General features: G+C 44.8%; 1 protein-coding gene and 1 pseudogene across 10 annotated transcripts in view; both read left to right on the top strand.

Annotated features, from left to right (window-relative positions):
* Positions 1-271: 271 nt before the first annotated feature.
* Positions 272-19,454, top strand: part of STAG1 (STAG1 cohesin complex component) — a 408,398-nt gene continuing 389,215 nt past the window's right edge. For 4 of the 10 annotated variants that reach the window (XM_016942000.4, XM_016942001.4, XM_009446530.5 and 1 more), the window contains exon 1: positions 272-671. The gene's annotated coding sequence lies outside the window, so the exon portion shown is untranslated. The remainder of the gene's footprint in view (positions 672-19,454) is intronic. The other 6 variants (XM_063806253.1, XM_063806250.1, XM_063806251.1 and 3 more) reach the window with 5 other exon arrangements.
* Positions 15,598-17,425, top strand: LOC104005783 (dnaJ homolog subfamily C member 8-like; annotated as a pseudogene).

Below are 19,454 nucleotides of genomic sequence, written 5' to 3'. Positions count from 1 at the left end.
TTGCGGATGGGGGCAGCAGGAGCCGGGCGGGAACAGAGGAAAGCGCCGGCCCTGAGACCTAGGGAGGAGCCTCGGTGAAGGAACCCGGAGCGGGTTCCTGCCTAGCTCTCCAAGAAGCTCCAAAAATGGCGGGCGGCAACTCGGCGAGCCGGACGCGCAGGCGCCACCGTGGCCGTCCTTCCGCCAGCCTCGGGCGGCCCAAGAACCGTCCACAGCGCCCTTATCCAGAAGCCTACGCCGCTCGCGATTGGCTGAACTGCGCGAGCGCTCCGTGTGGGGGCGGGGCCGCCACGCAGCGGCCACGTTTCCCGCCCCGCTGGTGCGCGTGCGCGCAATCCCCACTGGAAAGCGTTTGCGCGCGCCCCTGCCGCGGCCCCTAGCTCGCGCCTCAGCTCCCTCCCCTTTCCGGGCAGGCCCGTCCCGTCAGCAAGGCAGTGAGCACCGCGGCCAGCAGAGGGCGGTCCGGACCCAAGTCTGCAGCGGCGCCATTGGCGTGTGGAAAATGCCACCAGATGGCGGGTTAGGATTGCAGCTCCGTTGAAGGCGCGGCCCCCGCTCCCGAACCCCCGGCGACCACCCCGTAACAACCCCCCCACATCGGGAATAACACACCGGAGACTTTTGGGGGGAAACTAGGTCGATGGTCGGCGGCGCCCGGATGGGCAGCTGAGGTGAGTGCGGGCGGCGGCGACGGCGGCGGGGGGCGGGAAAGAGGGGGAATGCGGCGGCAGCGGCGCGGGGGCTGGAAGCGCCGATCCAAGATGGAGGCCGGGCGAGAGCGAGAGAGCGCGAGCGGCGAGCGGGCGGGCCGGGCGCGGGCCCCGTGCGGGGGAGGGAGGCCGCGCGGGCCTGTGCGGGGTGCGGCGGTCGTGGGCCGTCCGAGTGCCCGGAGAGACGTCTGTGGGCGCGGTGGGCACCCCAGCGTCTTCGTCGCTTGCCACCCCTCCCGCGGGCACCAAAAATTTTGCCCCCGCCCGCCCGGGCACTACGGCGACAGGCGCGGAAGCCTTTGTGGCGCGCTCGGGCCCGCCGCCAAGCCCGCCCTCCGCCCCCCCCGCCCGGGCTCTCGGGAGTCGCCCGCGCCCAGCGGGGCCGGGCCGACGCGGGCTGGCGCGAATGCCTTCCGCCGCCCGCCGACCTGCGTTTCTGCGGTGTTTTAGCGGCGGCGGCGTCACATGACAACGAGTTCATTTCAGCGGAGGGGCCTGGGGGGTCGCTCGGCGGGGCGGCTGGCCCAGGCTTCTTGTTGGCGGGGTGGGGCAGGGGGGTGGCGGCTGGGGGAGATGGGGCATCAATGCTGGGCTTTCCAGCTATCTGCCCTCTCAGCCCCCGACGGGGGCCTCCTTGTGAAACGTGTCCAGGCCTAAGCACTGCCCCGCTAGTTTGCCAGTCCCCTGAGAGACGAGGCCAATAAAAGTTGTTTTCCCTCCTTTCTCGAGGTGGGGGCGGGGTGGGAAACTAGAGTGCTTGGAGTTGGACCTGAGCCTCGTTTGCAGGGTCCGAACTGGGTGCTTCTTGTATGGTATGGGTACTAAGAAATTTTCAGGTTTTAGGATTGTCACGTCACCCCCATCTACCCACATTTCAAATGTTATCTATCGATTCTCTTCACATTGCAGGGAATCGTGCTCCGGGAGTTTAAGTCATGGGATAGTTTTGGACACTTACAGACAAAAAAAAAAAAAAAAAAAAAAAACGCAATTTGTGATAAAAAAAATTATTTGCTGTTAAAGTTGGTGTTAAGATGGATAGAGTTTATTCTCGTGATTCTGACTAGAAAGACTTGCATCTTCGCAAAAATAGTGTTTACTCGAGAAAGTATCTGAATTGGCACAAAGTTGTGTGATTTGTAACTTACGTGGAATTTGAATGACTCTACATTTTAGTTTTCCTCGTGTTTTAAGAAAATTGCACATTCCGATGGTGAAGCACTTAGGGAAATATACAGAACAGCGAAAATAAAAATAACTTGTTTATTGTATGGTAATGTAACGTACCTTGTTCTAATATTCATAATGTATGAGGAATTCAGACTGAAAAATTTTAACCAAGTAGGGAAATATGGAATGGAAAGAAGCAGAAATGTTTTTTCCTTGCTTTTGATGATTAAGAATACTTATAAGACAAATTGTTACCCAAATAAAGTTGTAGAAGATCTACAGGTGTTTTGCCACGCCATTTTCCTTTACATATTTAAAACGTACTTCGAGTAAACTAAATTAATTCAAGTGATCTACCAGTGGTCATTTTCACAAACGAACTGCTTTTGAGTGGAAATTTTTCTGTATCCACTTCAGTTTCGATGTTCTGATAAGGCTAAGGAATATTTAAATAGATGCAAAATATGGAAGTTTGTTGTGTTACTAGGATTGCCTCCTTTGAAGAGACTAATAAAATGACTGTAGATTTGATTGGTTCTTTTAAAGCCTTAAAGGCACTATGGTGTAGGGGAGAAGGAGTGGGTCCTGGACCGAAGTTACTTTGAACGTCCCCTGGGTTTGTGGTGTTCAGGGTGTTACCTTTGAGCCTTACTTTCTTTATCTCTAAAAATGGGGAGCTGGGCCCAGTGGTGCACTCCTGTAGTTCCAGCTACTCTGTAGTGAGGCAGGAGGAACCCTTAAACCCAGGAGTTTGAGGCCTACCTGGGCAACATACAAGACTCCATCTCTTTAAAAAAATAAAATAAAATGGGGATAGTATCTTATGGTGATTGTGTAACAAGATGTCTGTGAAAAACACACATTTAATTGCTGTAACTTAAAATTTACAGAATTTTGTACAGTTTTAATCTTTTTTTCCTTGATTCTGACTCTGTGTATGTTCATAATCTCAGTGCTGTGAGAAGAAATAATGTACTCTGGGAAAGATAACGTTCTTGTTTCCCCTTTTATTTGTTGTTTTGTCCTGTATCTTTATATCTTTATTTAGGGGGGTATATTAGTTTCTTTCTTTCTTTTTTTAATGCATAACAAATTTCACACTTAACAGATTAACAATTATTTCAGCTTCCATAGGTCAGAAGTTTGGGGAGGTATAGCTGAGCATCTCAGGCTAAAATCAGGGTGTCAGCTGTGGTTGCAGTGCATATCTGAGGCTTAGAGTTGTTTTTCTTTTTTTTTTTGAGATGGAGTCTCATTCTGTCACCAGGCTGGAGTGCAGTGGTGCGATCTCGGCTCACTGCAACCTCCGCCTCCCGGGTTCAAGCGATTCTCCTGCCTCAGCCTCGCAAGTAGCTGGGTCTACAAGTGCGTGCCGCCATGCCCACCTAATTTTTATATTTTTAGTAGAGACGGGGTTTCACCACGTTGGCCAGGATGGTCTCCATCTCTTCACCTCGTGATCTGCCCACCTCAGCCTCCCAAAATGCTGGGATTACAGTTGTGAGCCACTGTGCCCGGCCAGAGTTGTCTTTCAAGGTCACTACTTGTTGGCACAATTAATTTCCTTGTGATAGTGTGACTGAAGTCCCCATCTTCTTGTTAGCTGTTGGCCAAGGACTGCTCTCAGATCCTTGCCGTGTGGCCACATAGTTCACAACATGGCTGTTAGCTTTTATCCATGCTAGCAGGAGTCAGTCTGCCTATTTCCTGTGTGTCTGACCTCTGACTCCCCCCTTTAAGGTCTTTTTTAAAAGCTCACCAGCTAAACTCTGAGGCCCTTGTGGTAAACTTAACTGATTAAGGGCCTTAATTACATATGCAAACATATATTTTGTCGTATAACATAATCACCGTAATGATATCCCGTTATATCTACAGGTCTCTCCCACACTCAAGGGGAGGGCATGATACAAGGGTGTGGGTTAGTGGAGGCTCTGAAGAATTTTGCCTGCCGTAGGAAAAGAAGTATCTTCACATTTACCTCTTCAGATTCCGGACATACAAGGAGAGGACCTAGGCAGTGCAGTAACCCCACTTGATCAGCTTACTCTTCCTTATATTGCCTTTTCCTCACCTTTTTTCCTTTCCCCTGTTTCCTGGTACCTTAGTTTACATGCCTTCCTCTATGAAATAATTTTATTGCATTGAGAGGAAATTAAAAATAAAAACGAAAATTTAAAAAGTTATAAAGAAGGGAGGCAATGGGAGAAGGGAGTTTGTATAATTTTTTTTTTCATTTCTGCCAGTAAGAACACCTTTTTAAAAATTTTTTAAAATTACTATTATTGGCCTGGTACAGTAGCTGACACCTGTAATCCCAGCACTTTGGGAGGCCGAGGTGGGTGGATCACCTGAGGTCAGGAGTTCGAGACCAGCTTGGCCGACATGGTGAAACCCTGTCTATACTAAAAATACAAAAATTAGCCAGGCGTGGTAGCACTTGCCTGTAATCCTACTACTCAGGAGGCCGAGGCAGGAGAATTGCTTGAACCTGGGAGGCGGAGCTTGCAGTGAGCTGGGATCACGCCACTGCACTCCAGCCTGGGTGACAGAGTGAGACCCCGTCTCAGGAAAAAAAAAAAAATTATTATTTTTTGAGTGTGCCCCGACCAGAGTGCAATGGCATGATCTAGGCTCACTGCAACCTCCACCGCCTGGGTTCAGGCGATTTGCGTGCCTCAGCCTCCCGAGTGGCTGGGACTGTAGGCATGTGCCAGTACACCTAGCTAATTTTTTATATATTTGGTAGAGACAGTGTTTCACCTTGTTGGCCAGGCTGGTCTCTTGACCTGAAACTCTTGACCTGAAACCGTCTGTCCACCTTGGCCTCCCAAAGTGCTGGGATTACAGGCGTGAGCCACCGTGCCCGGCCAGTTATTTTTATTTTTTAAAAATTACATAATTCTTGGCCAGGCGCGGTGGCTCACGCCTGTAATCCCAGCACTTTGGGAGGCCAAGGTGGGTGGATCACGAGGTCAGGAGATCGAGACCATCCTGGCAACACGGTGAAACCCTGTCTCTACTAAAAATAGAAAAAATCAGCTGGGTGTGGTGGCGGGCACCTGTAGTCCTAGCTACCGGGGAGGCTGAGGCAGGAGAATGGTGTGAACCCGGGAGGCGGAGCTTGCAGTGAGCGGAGATTGTGCCACCTGCACTCTAGCCTGGGTGACAGAGTGAGACTCCGTCTCAAAAAAAAAAAAAAATTACGTAATTCTTGCCATTCCTTGATGCCTTTTGTTTTACCTGTTTTTGATATGATATTGAATCTCAGAGAAGTTAAGGAATTTATTTTTTATTTTTTGAGACAGGGTCTCTCTCTGTCACTCAGGCTGGAGTGCAGTTGTGCAGTCACAGTTCACTCACTGCAGCCTCAGCCTCCCCAGGCTCAGGTGGGGCCTGGAGTAGCTGGGACTACAGGTGCATGCCACTACGCCCGGCTAATTTTTGTATTTTGTATTGAGATGAGATTTTGCCATGTTGCCTAGGCTGGTCTCAAACTACTGGCCTCAAGTAATCAGCCCAAGCCTTGGCCTCCCAAGGTGCTGGGATTACAGGCGTGAGCCAGTGTGCGTGGCCGAAGTTAAGGAATTTAAATGCCTTGGATCACACTCCTCTTAAGTGGCAGAGTCACACAATCATTGCGTCAGACAGTTGCTGTGGTGTGATTGGTCTAGCAGCTTTTGAGGAGATAATTCTTTTTTTTTTTTTGGGACGAGTCTTGCTCTGTCGCCCAGGCTGGAGTGCAGTGGCATGATCTTCGCTTACTGCAACCTTTGCTTCCCAGGTTCAAGTGATTCTCCTGCCCCAGCCTCCTGAGTAGCTGGGATTGCAGGCATGCACCACCATGCCTGGCTAATTTTTTCTTTTTTTAAGACAGTTTCACTCTTGTTGCCCAGGCTGGAGCGCAGTGGTGCAATCTCGGCTCACTGCAACCTCTGCCTCCTGGATCCAAGTTATTCTTCTGCCTCAGCCTCCTGAGTAGCTGGGATTACAGGCATGTGCCACCACACCCAACTAATTTTGTATTTTTAGTAGAGACAGTGTTTTTCCATGTTGGTCAGGCTGGTCTCGAACTCCTGACCTCAGGTGATCCGCCTGCCTCGGCCTCCGAAAGTGCTGGGATTACAGGCTTGGGGCACTGTGCCTGGCTGCCTGCCTAATTTTTGTATTTTTAGTAGAGACGGGGTTTCAGCACCTGCCTAAGGCCAGGCTGGTCTCGAACTCCTGACCTCAGGCAGTCCGCTTGCCTTGGCCTCGCAAAGTGAGCCACTGCGCCCGACTGAGGAGAGAATTCTTATGAAGAGAATAGTTATTTGCAAGTCTCAGAGTAGGGGTATTATTGGTGGAACAAAGAAGGCAGCAGAAGTTTAGTCATGGCATACGGTTTAGCAGTCCAAGAAGCAAAATATTTTCATGAAGAGGCAATTAAGACAGGTTAGCCAAGGATAATCAAGCTTTAAAGCAAGCTTGTCCAACCCGTGGCCCAACACAATTTTATACACTTTCTTAAAACATTGGGAGTTTTTTTTTTTTGCATTTTTTTTTTTTTAGCTCATCAGTTATAATTAGTTTATTTTACGGGTGACCCAAGACAATTCTTCCAGTGTGGCCCAGGGGAGCTAAAAGATTGGACACCCTTGCTTTAAAGGATATAACTGGGAATTAAAATTGCTAGGGAGATATATTTTAACACAGAAATGATATAATAGGGGCTTGGTAAATTTTTGTTGACTGAATAAAAATATAAATCTTTAGAATTTAGATGATTCTTGCTAGAGTGGTAGGGAAAAACTAGGAAGCAGAGAGCTAAAATGATATTCTTGCATAAGCCACAGAATGAGGTGATTCTTGAAGGAATTAGAATTGTGTCTGTAGGAAGTTTTCTGTTATTTTGGTGGTTAAGGGGACAGTCAGCTTCCTGCCTTTTAGTGCTGAAAGTGTCTTATAATTCAGTTGGTTTTATAGAATCTTTTCTTTATATAACATACCCCTTATTGCTTCCCTCAGATTTTTCTCCTCCTTTTCTAAATCAGGCTTGTCCAACCTGTGGCCCGTGGGCTGCATGCAGCCCAGAATGGCTTTGAATGTGGCTCAACACAAATTTCATAAACTTTTTAAAAACATTATGAGGTTTGTTTTGTTTGTTTGTTTTTTACCTTATTAGCTATCATTAGTGTATTTTATGTATGGCCTACAGCAATTCTTCTTCCAGTGTGGCCCAGGGAAGCCAAAAGATTGGATACCTGTGTTCTAAATCAAGGGTCCCCAACCACTGGGCTGTGGACCCATACTGGTCTTTGGCCTGGTAGAAACTGGGCTGCACAGCAGGAGGTGAGAGGCAGGTGAGCTAACTTTATCACCTGTGCTCCATCCACCTCCTGTCAGATCAGTGGGAGCATTAGATTGTCATATGAGTGCAAATTCTATTGTGAACTGCACATACAAGGGATGTATGTTGCGTGCTTTATCTAATGCATGATGATCTGAGGTGGAACAGTTTTATCCTGAAACCTTCCGATTCCCCACCCCATCCGTGGAAAAATTTTTTTCCACGAACCTGGTCCCTGGTACCAAAAACATTGGGGATGGCTACTCCTTTTTGCCAGTCAGTAGTGAAGGATGTCATAAATCTTGCCTTCTTCCCTGCCCCCCGTTTGTTTTTTATTTATTTTTAATTTTGTGAGTCCATAGTAGGTGTATGTATTTATGGGTTATGTGAGAATGTCTTACCTTCTTTATGAAATACATTCCTTTGTGCTATGGGCCAAAATGATGTACCATTTAGTTGTCCAAGAATTTCAATGGAATTTTGCTGTAAACATAATAGCAATGGCTTTTAACTTGTTTTCTAGCTTCTGCTAGCAGTTACAAAAACATTTTACGTTGTAGCTTAGTACAAACACACACATCCACACACAATGAAAATAAGTTTCGTGAAATAATACTTTATCTTTATGCAGTGCACTCTGATATTTTCTGATCTTTTTTATTAGGAATGCTGGTTGTGGCTGGGCACAGTGGCCCACGCCTATAATCCTAGCACTCTGGGAGGCCGAGGCGGGTGGTTCACTTGAGGTCAGGAGTTGGAGACCAGTGTGGCCAACATGGCGAAACCCCGTCTCTACTAAAAATACAAAAATTAGCTGGGTGTGGTGGCATGTGCCTGTAGTCCCAGCTGCTCGGGAGGCTGAGGCACGAGAATTGCTTGAACTCTGGAGGCGGAGGTTGCAGTGATCTGAGATGGCACCACTGCACTCCAGCGTAGGTGACAGAGTGAGACTCTGTCTCAAAAAAAAAAAAAAAAAAAAAAAAAAGATGGTTGCAGTTTACCTAAGAAATGTCATGACTCACAGCAGCTAACACTGGGAAAAGCATTGAATTGTAATCTCATTGGTAAAAAGGAAAGTGCAAAGTAGAGCCATGAGAAGAAACCATTTCACTTCCATCAGATTGACAAGCATTAAAAGTCTGATAATATCAAGTATTGGTGAGAATGTAGAGAAATTACATTCTCACTTTTGTCAGCAGTGTAAATTGATACAATCATTTTCTGAAAGATGTTAGTAAGATAGTAAATTCAAGCCTCATGTATTTTAACCCCAGCAGTTATACTCCTGTCTTTATATTCCTGATGAATGAAATCCTTGTATTTTTATTTTGGAGATGGAGTTTCGCCCTTGTTGCCCAGGCTGGAGTGCAATGGTGCAATCTCGGCTTACCGCATCCTCTGCTTCCCCAGTTCAAGCAATTCTCCGGCCTCAGCCACCCGAGTAGCTGGAATTACAGGGATGCACCACCATGTCTGGCTAATTTTGTATTTTTAGTAGAGACGGGGTTTCTCTATGTTGGTCAGGCTGGTCTAGAACTCCTGACTTCAGGTGATCTGCCTGCCTCAGCCTCCCAGAGTGCTGGGATTACAGGCGTGAGCCACGCGGCCAGCCAAAATCCTTGTATTTTTGTACCAGGATGTGTGAACAGAATGTTCATAGTAGCCTTATTTGCAGTAGCCAAAATTCAGAAATAAACCGTATGTCTTTAGTGGTAGAATGGTTAAATTAATGATGGTTTTCAAAAGTTAAAATAATTTTGGTTACTGGGATAAGCCAACTTGGTCACAGTGTATTATGTATCCCTTTTGTATTTACTATTATTTTGATAGGATTTTTGGCCTATTTCTTCACTAGGCATATTGCTTTATAGTTTTATTGTAATGTCTTTGTCAGGTTTTGGTATTAGGGTTATGATGGCTTCATAAAAAAGGTTGGGACGTGTTCCCTGTATTTACTGAAATAGTTTGTGTAATAGTGTTATTCTTCCTTGAATTTTAGAATGTACCAGTGATACCATCTGGACTTGGAATTTTCTTTTTGGGATGGTTTTGATAACAAAATCAAATTTAGTTTCTATACTAGATATAGGGCTATTCAAATTTTCTGTTTCATATTGTGTCAATTTTGGTCTGTTTCATCTTGTATCAGTTTAGGGAAATTTGTTCATTTTACTTAATTGATTGGCAGGAGTTTGTAAGATTTCCTTGCTATCCTTCTAATGTCTGTAGGATCTGTAGTGATATCTCTTCTTTAATTTCTGGTATTGTTATTATTATTTTTTTTTTTTGAGAGGGAGTTTCATTCTTGTTGCCCAGGCTGGAGTACAGTGGTGCAATCTTAGCTCACTGTAACCTCCGCCTCCTGGGTTCAACCGATTCTCCTGCCTCAGCCTCCCGAGTAGCTGGGATTACAGGTGCCCTCCACTACGCCTGACTAATTTTTTGTATTTTTAGTAGAGACAGGGTTTCACTATGTTGGCCATACTGGTTTTGAACTCCTGGCCTCAAGCTGTTCACCCTTCTCGGCCTCCCAAAGTGCTAGGATTACAGGCGTGAGCCACTGCATCTGGCCAGTATGTTCTTTTTATCTTGACCAGTCTAGTGATTTATCGGTTATTTTTTCAAATAACCAACTGAGTTAATTGTCAGTATTTGTCTTTAGTATCTCATTGGTTTCTGCTTTTTAAAATTTTCTTCTGCTTTGCTTTCTTTCCAGCCTTTTAAAGTGAAATTTTAGGTTATGGATTTTAGGCACTTTTTGTTTTCTAATAAATACATTTAAAGCTATATATTTTTCTCTAAGCACTGCTACATTACTCAGACTTTGATGTGTTTTATGTTTATAATTTACCTTGACATTGTTTTTAATTTGTGATATCTTCTTTTACCCATGGATTACTTAGAAGTGTGTGGTTTAATTTTCTTTTCTTTTTTTTTTTTTTGAGATGGAGTCTCGCTCTGTCACCCAGACTGGAGTGCAGTGGCGCAATCTCTGCTCACTGAAACCTCCACCTTCCAGGTTCAGGTGATTCTCCTGTCTCATTCTCCACAGTAGCTGGGATTACAGGTGCACACCACCACACCCAGCTAATTTTTGTATTTTTTTAGTGGAGACGGGGTTTTGCCATGTTAGCTAGGCTAGTCTTGAACTCCTGACTTCAAGGATCTGCCTGCCTCAGCCTCCCAAAGTGCTCAGATTATAGGCATGAGCCACCGTGCCCAGCCTTGTTTAATTTTCAATATTTGGGATTATTCTAGATATCTTATTACTGATTTCTAACTTAGTTTCATTTTGAGTCATATCTTTATGATTTTAATCCTTTAAAATTTATTGAAACTTATTTTATGGGCCAGCATATGGTCCATCTTGGTTAATGTATCTTTTATACTTGAAAGTGTGTTTTGCAGTTGTTGGGTGTAGTATTCTGTAACTATCAATTAGGTTAAGGTGTTTTAATAGCACTTTTCAAATAATCTATGTATTTGTTGTTGTTTGTTGTTGTTGTTGTTGTTGTTTTGTCTCATTCTATCAGCTGCCAAGAAGAAAGTTAAAATATCCAACTATGACTGTGGAATTATCTGTTTCTCCCTTAATTCTGTCAAGTTTTTCTCACTCATTTTGAAGCTCTGTTGTAAGACATGTACAACTTATGATTATTATGTTGTTTTGACAAATTGACCTTTTTATTGTGATGAAATGTCTCTCTGTTTCTGGTAATAATCTTTTCCTTGAAGTCTGCTTTATTTGATGTTAATATAACCACTCCAGCGATCTTGAGCTTACTGTTTCCATAATATATCTTTTTCTACCTATTTACCCAAAACTCTTCATTATGTTTAAATTGCTTTTGATGGTAGTATATAGTCGAGTATTGCTTTTTAAAAAATTCCTGGCCAGGCACAGTGACTCATGCCTGTAATCCCAGCACTTTGGGAGGCCGAGGCAGGCGGATCATCTGAGGTCAGGAGTTCAAGACCAGCGTGACCAACGTGGAGAAACCCCATCTCTACTAAAAATACAAAATTAGCCGGGCATGGTGGCGGGCGCCTGTAATCCCAGCTACTTGAAAGGCTGAGGCAGGAGAATCGCTTGAACCCGGGAGGTGGAGGTTGTGGTGAGCTGAGATCGCGACATCGCACTCCAGCCTGGGCAACAAGAGCAAAACTCCATCTCCAAAAAAAAAAATTCCTTCCAACAACATGGAAGTGGAATCTTTCAGTTATAATAATCATTGATCATATGCTAATGTCTGTCAAGAACTATGAAGAGTTTGAAGTTTTACCCTATTTATAGGCTGACAAGTTAACTTGGCATAGTTTAATGGCTTATGGTAGAAGTCATTGAAATGACTTGGTCATAGATGAAGAACGATGCACTGTGTCAGTAGCCAGACAGTCAGCATTTGCATCAGATTTCTGAGCTCCAGTTTGCATAGGTCATTGGGAAGAGGTCCAGGTGATACCTGCACAAGTAGTGAAATCCCAAGCTTAGAGAAACTCAGATCTTTTATAATGGGTCATAAATACGCTTTTTGCTCTGGGACATGTCTTTTTTCCAGGACCCTTCACTATATAACTATCCTGAAAAGATTGGAACAAAGGCTTCCAGTGCTTCTCTTCTCAAGACAGGCAGAAAATCAAGAGACTCCATGGAGAGTTGTCTTCCAAAACTGTCTAGTGAATTTTCTCAGTTTCCCTTTTGTTATTTGCTTAAGTTTTTCTTTTGTTTCTTACATGGCTACAACCTAGCTTTCCAGCTTTATCTCTTCATTGTACTTCTCTATGGTTATATGTTATCACCAAATTAGATTACATACTTGTATCCTGTCTTTCCCCACGTCTTTGTTCTGGTGAATATGTGTGTGTGTAAGAAAACGCTTGGCTAGGCATAGTGGCTTCCACCTGTAATCCTAGCCCTTTTGGAGGCTGGGGCGGGCGATCACTTGAGTTCAGGAGTTTCAGACAAGCCTGGGCAACATAGTGAAACCCTGTGTCTACAAAAAATACAAAAAATTAGTTAGGTGTGGTAGTGCACACCTGTAGTCCCAGCTACTTGGGGGGCTGAGGCAGAGGATAGTTTGAGCCCAGGAGGTCGAGGTTGCAGTGAGCTGAGATTGCGCCACTACACTCCAGCCTGGGTGACAAAGTGAGACTCTGTCTCAAAAAAAGAACAAAAGCAAAAAAGAACATTGAGCATTTACTATATGCCAATAAACATTTTACAATAACCCTGTGGGGTAGTTATTGTTATGTTGGTGTTATCCCCCTTTTACTGGTGAGGAACTGAGGCTTGGATTAAATTTCCCAAGTTTGTAATTAGGGAGGGACATATTATGGAGAAGCTTTTGTAGTAGTCTATTTCTTGACCTTAGTAATAATTACATGGAGTGTTTGCATTAAAATTCTCTCTTTTTTTTGAGATGGAATCTCGCTTTGTCGCCCAGGCTGGAGTGCAGTGGTGCGATCTTGGCTCACTGAAACCTCCACCTCAAGCGATTCTTGTGCCTCAGCCTCCCGAGTAGCTGAGATTACAGGTGCCTGCCACCGTGCTTTAAAATTCTTTAAACTGTTATTTAGAATTTTACATAATGTACTGTATAATTGATATAGTTCACAAAGAAAAAAAGCAAACACAGAGTAAGATGTGGAATCTGTGTGAAATCTTTACAGATAACTTCAGCCAATCTTTATCCTCTGTATCTATCCCGTTGCATTTATTGTTGGCGTCATAACGTTTAGTAAGTGGCAGTGTTTATAAGGCACAGTATCCTGTGTAATATATATGTGTGTGTGTGTGTGTGTATATATGTATATAATTATTATTTTTTTTGAGATGAAGTCTTGCTCTTGTTGCCCAGGATGGAGTGCAGTGGCGCGATCTTGGCTCACTGCAACCTCTGCCTCCTAGGTTCAAGTGATTCTCCTGCCTCAGCCTCTCGAGTAGCTGGGACTACAGGTGCCTGCCACCACATCTGGCTAATTTTTTTTTGTATTTTTAGTAGAGATGGGGTTTCACTATGTTGGCCAGGCTGGTCTCGAACTCCTGACCTCAGGCAATCCTCTGCCTTGACCTCCCAAAAGTGCTGGGATTACAGGTGTCAGCCACCACGCCTAGCCTTTCTTTTTTTTTCTTTTTTTTCTTTTTTGACGGAGTCTGTTGCCCCATGCTGGAGTGCTGTGACGTGATCACGGCTCACTGCAGCCTCAACCTCTCACCTCATTCTCCCAACTAGCTGGGAGTACCTGGGACCACAGGTGTGTGCCACCAGGCCCAGCTAATTAAGATACGTTTTTTTGTAGAGACAGGGTCTCACCATGTTGCCAAGGTTGGTCTTGAACTCCTGGGCTCAACAGTCCCCCAGCCTTGGCTTCCCAAAATGCTGGGATTATAGTTGTGAGCCACCGAGCCTCACCCAATGTGTAGCGTTTTAAATTAATTGTCCCAAGGCCAAACAGCTAGTAAATGATAGAGCCAGAATTTGAACTTAGGCTGTTTCAGAACCCAGTCTCTAAATTTCTTAAAAGGCCATTTTTCTCTCAGCCTCATTTCTGCATGTTGAAATACTTTGCATTTTGAAGTTTATTTTAGGGAGATTTGATTTTCTTCCCTATTCTATTATGTAATAATTATCTTGGGTAGGACATTACTTTCTGGAGTCCTCGATTTCTCATTTTTAAGATGGGAATACAGTTTAGAGTCTTTTTTTTATTTTTAGAAAAATTGACTTATTTTTAAATGGACAAATTATGTTTATGGTGAATAACTTTGGTATATGTGTACATTATGGAATGGCTAAATCATGCTAATTAATTAATATATACTTTTCACATATTTATTTGGTGTGATGAAAACACTTAAAATCTGTTCTCAGCATTTTCAAGTATCCAATATACATTGCTATTAACTATAGCTATCATGTTGTGCAATAGATCTCTTGAACTTATTCCTCCTGTCTAATGAAAATTTGTATCCTTTTTTGGGGGGAGAGGAGGAAAGCAGAGTCTTGTTCTGTTGCCTAGGCTGGATGGCAGTGGTACGATCGATCTCGGCTCACTGCAACTTCTGCCTCCTGGGTTCAAGTGATTCTCATGCCTCAGCCTCCTAAGTAGCTGGGATCTCAGGCGCGTGCCACCGTGTCCAGCTAGTTATTATTTTTGATATGGAGTCTTGCTCTGTCGCCCAGGCTGGAAGGCAGTGGTGCGATTTTGGCTCACTGTAGCCTGTGCTTCCGGGGTTCAAGCGTTTCTACTTCGTCAGCCTCCTAAGTAGCTGGGATTACAGATGAGTGCCACCATGCCCTGCTAATTTTTGTATTTTTAGTAGAGATGGGGTTTCACCATGTTGGCCAGGCTGGTCTCGAACTCCCGACCTCAGGTGATCTGCCCGCCTTGGCCTCCCAGAGTGCTAGGATTACAGGACTGATCCACTGGGCCTGGTGAAAATTTGTATCTGTTTGATCAGTGTCTTCTTAATCTCCATCCCTGCTCCCATCCCTGGTAACCACCATTCATTATTCTCTGTGCTTCTATGAATTGAGCGTTTTTTAGTATTTTATATTTTATTAATTAATTTATTTTTTGAGACAGAGTCTCACTGTGTCGCCTAGGCTGGAGTGCAATGGCACAATCTCGGCTCACTGCAACCTCCGCCTCCTAGGTTCCAGCGATTCTCCTGCCTCAGCCTCCTGAGTAGCTGAGATTACCGGTGCACACCACCATGCCCGGCTAATTTTTGTATTTTTAGTAGAGACGGGGTTTCACCATGTTAGTCAGGCTGGTCTTGAACCCCTGACCTTGAGATCTGCCCGCCTCGGCCTCCCAAAGTGTTGGGATTACAGGCGTGAGCCACCGCGCCTGGCCTTATTCTATTTTTAAAGTGCTCATTTATTGTCTATTTCTTCCCTCTGGAATGTTAGCTCTGTGATGAGAGAACTTATCTGCCTCCTTTATACTGCTACCTAGAATAGATTCTGACACAGTAAGGGCTAACAAATATTTGTTGAATATAGTAAGCGGTATCATTAACTGAAAGCCAGGAAGCAAGAGGTAGTATGGTGAAAAAGGCAGACTAGGTAGAAGTTGAAAAAGTGAACATAAAATGCAGAGGCAAGGCCTGGCATGATGGCCCATGCCTGTAATCCCAACACTTTGGGAGGTCGAGGCGGGAGGATCACATGAGGTCAGGAGTTTGAGACCAGTCTGGCTAACATGGCGAAACCCCTGTCTCTACTAAAAATGCAAAAATTGGCCCGGCATGATGGCTCACGCCTGTAATCCCAGCACTTTGGGAGGCTGAGGCGGGTGGATCACGAGGTCAGGAGTTGGAGACCAGCCTGGCCAACATAGTGAAACCCCGTCTCTACTAAGAATACAAAAAATTAACTGGGCATGGGGGTCACGTGGTGGCTGGGCTGGGGAAGTGGCGGCTTCAGGAGAGAGCGGGACTTCGTGTGGCGGAGGCAGCATCGAGGCAGCATTTATGACCTTCTACAGTGAGGTGAAACAAGTAGAGAAGAGAGACTTGGTTCTAACGTGAAAAAATCAGATTGAAAGACTGACCTGTCCTGGTTCCTCTTACTTCAGTTTCACCCCATTTGAGGTTCTTCAGATCCTGAAGTTACAGATGAAGAAATAAAAAAGCGGCAGTTATCCATCTTGGTGCATCCTGACAAAAATCAAGATGATGCTGACAGAGCACAAAAGGCTTTTGAGGCTGTGGACAAAGCTTACAAGTTGCTACTAGATCAGGAGCAAAAGAAGAGGACCCTGGATGTAATTCAGGCAGGAAAAGAATACGTTGCCCACACTGTGAAAGAGTGAAAGAAACAAAGAAGGAAAACCTACAATTGTAGAGGAGGATGATCCTGAGCTGTTCAAACAAGCTGTATATAAACAGACAATGAAACTCTTTGCTGAGCTGGAAATTAAAAGGAAAGAGAGAGAAGCCAAAGAGATGCATGAAAGGAAACGACAAAGGGGAGAAGAGATTGAAGCTCAAGAAAAAGCCAAACGGGAAAGAGAGTGGCAGAAAAACTTTGAGGAAAGTCGAGATGGTTGTGTGGACAGCTGGCGAAACTTCCAAGCCAATACAAAGGGGAAGAAAGAGAAGATAAATCGGACCTTCCTGAGACCACCGAAAGTAAAAATGGAGCAGCGTGAATGACCACCCGGGGTCACAGGCACAGAACCTTCCCCCTGCTATCTCCCTTCTTGCTTCGAAGGACTCATTCTTTCCTCCCACTTCCACCCCAACATAGAGTAGTATTTGCTTTTCAGTCCATTTTTTCAATACAATTTAATATCGATCAGAGTAATTCTTTTGTGCATTGAAATGCGGGGCTTGGTTTAAAAAAAGACCTTCCCCTCTCCTTGCCCCTAGAACAACCAGGATTAGAAGGTGCCACCATTGGTGCTGCCTTCTCTTCCCACAGCCTGTAACTCAGTGTTTTGTACTTCACTGAATTGTGATGGTTAGAAACTTCGTGGGTAGTTTGTGGAACTCATACAGTTAAACATATTGCTTAAAATGATGTTGCTGTGACTTCATAGACAAGCCTGGAAGGGGCACCTTAGGAAGCCCCTTCGCTTCAGTTGCTCACTTCTGGGTGTGCTCCCTTCGAAGGCCCAGATGAAACAGGGAACACTTGTGGGCACACAGAGTGGCATCTGATGCCCTGATGCCCTGTGGTGTTTGGCATGTGCCCCCGTCTACTGACCAATCAGCGTGGCATGAGGCCTACGCCACCCCAACCTTTCACTTTCCAGAGAGCTAGCCGTCCTCCACCCAGTACCATGTCCTAGCTTGTCTGCATTTGTTAGTGGTAATATTCTTTATGTATAATACATTTTTATACCTCCCACCACCCCCAGAAAAAATTAGCTGGGCGTGGTGGCGGACCCCTATAATTCCAGCTACTCAGGAGGCTGAGGCAGGGGAATCGCTTGAACCCGGGAGTTGGAGGTTGCAGGTAGCAGAAATCGCGCCATTGCACTCCAGTCTGGAAGACAAAAGTGAAACTGTCTCAAACTAAAAAATAAAAAAACGCAAAAATTAGCTGGGTGTGGTGGCGTATGCCTGTAATCCCAGCTACTTTTGGTGGCTGAGGCATGAGAATCACTTGAACCCAGGAGGCGGAGGTTCCAGTGAGCTGAGATCATGCCAGTGCACTCTAGCCTGGGCAACAAAGTGAGACCCTGCGTCAAAAAAGGAAAAAAAAAAAAATGCAGAGGCAAGGCTGGGCACAGTGGCTCATGCCTGTAATCCCACCACTTCAGGAGGCCAAGGCAGGAGGATTGCTTGGGCTCATGAGTTTGAGACCCAACTGGACGTCATAGCAAGACCCTGTCTCTACAGAAAATGCAAAAATTAGCTGGGCATGATGTTGGCCACCTGTAGTCCTAGCTACTCAGGAGGCTGAGGTGGGAGGATGGCTTGAACCCAGGAGGTCAAGGTTGTAAGGTTGTAGTGAGCCGAGGTCGCACCACTGCACTCCAGCCTGGGCAACAAGAGCTGAAGTCCATCTCCAAAAAAAAAAAGGGAGTAAGGAGGGAGAGATAGGGTAGGAAGGAAGGAAGAAGGGAAGTTAGCTGCCCCACCATGGAAACTGGAATTGGAGAGTGCAATAATAATTGAGGGGAGTTTGGTTCCTAGGTTAGTGTCAAGAGTTCTGACCAGAAACTGCAGGCCTGGTGGAGAGGACGAGTTCACTGTGTTTAGATTCCACATGTAAGTGAGATCATGAGGTATTTGCCTGGCTTATTTCACTTAACATAATGTCCAGGTTTTTCCATGTTGTCACGAATGGCAGGATATCCTTCAGTTAAGATTCAGCAAATATTTTGTGAGTACTTATTATATGTGTGGCAGTGGTATACAAAACTGATAAATATGTAGGTTCTTCTCTTAAAAAGCTTCTATTCTGTTGAGAGAGATTAAAAACAAAACAAAAAACACCCCTAAAGCAACAAAACAAACCAATAGGGTTAATGAAATGTTGGTGGGAGGAGGTGGGAAGCATAAAAAATACAAAAGTAAAAGGAGATGCCCTTCTCCCTGTCAGTGTGCCCCCTGCTGCCCCGCGTAACAATAGATCCTTTTTATGTGTCAGGAAATGACAAACATAGGTCAGAAGAGTTTTTCAGGGGAGTCCCTTTATTTTCTAATCAAGATAACATGAATAGTTAAATATTACCTGTACTGTTTTTTGGCTCTTTGGCAAGATTTCTCTTCATAATTGTTAAATTGGTTTAAAGGTCCAGGTGGTAGTTTGAGACACTACTGTCTGCCTCCTCAATCTTAAGCAGAAAAGAAATGTTTTATACATAGTCAAGCATGAGTTTGACATGGTTCTGTCCTTTGGGGTACCTGCCTCTCTCTTTTATCATGAAGCTTAGTTGACCATGATTATATCAGGTTACAATTTTTCCTGTCTTATTTGGGGCACTGAGAGGTAGTCAGCCCCTCTTCTTTAGCAGAGACAGTACAAACTGGCAAGTGTGCAGAAAATTTGTTTTGTTTTGTTTTTGTTTTGTTTTTTTTTTTTTTTGAGATGGAGTCTCTCGCACTATCTCCCAGGCTGGAGTGCAGTGGCGCAATCTTGGCTCACTGCAAGCTCTGCCTCCCGGATTCACGCCTTTCTCCTGCCTCAGCCTCCTGAGTAGCTGGGACTACAGGTGCCCGCCACCACACCCGGCTAATTTTTTGTATTTTTAGTAGAGACAGGGTTTCACTGTGTTAGCCAGGATGGTCTTGATCTCCTGACCTTGTGATCCGCCCGCCTTGGCCTCCTGAAGCGCTGGGATTACAGGCGTGGGCCACCGTGCCGGGCCTGCAAGTGTGTAGAAATTCTTACAGTGCCAAGGTATAAAAGTTGAACATTTTAGGCTGTGTTCTATTTTATTCTTATAGCCTAAATTAACTGTTGGGAAAACAATGCCTTAGTTTATGCCATGTGCTGCTAGTTACAGTTAAAAATCTCATGTGTTCACAGATGAAGCACTGTCACATGACAGATGGCTAAGAAATCTATTGTCCATTGTCTGGGAGAGTTCCTGGTGCCTGAATCACACTGTATCAAATTCTAATTGCATGTTTCTGTCTATGTAAACTTGGGCAACTTCTTTAACCTTTCTAAGTCTCAGTTTTCTCATCTGTAAAATGGGAATAATAATAAAAGTATTCCACTGTTGTGGGCTGCACAACAGTGCAAATACAAAAGTAAAAGGAGTTGCCCTTCTCCCTGTCA

Source organism: Pan troglodytes, chromosome 2, assembly GCF_028858775.2.
Source record: "Pan troglodytes isolate AG18354 chromosome 2, NHGRI_mPanTro3-v2.0_pri, whole genome shotgun sequence".
NCBI lineage: Eukaryota > Metazoa > Chordata > Mammalia > Primates > Hominidae > Pan > Pan troglodytes.
This window is presented reverse-complemented; position numbering and strand designations above follow the sequence as displayed.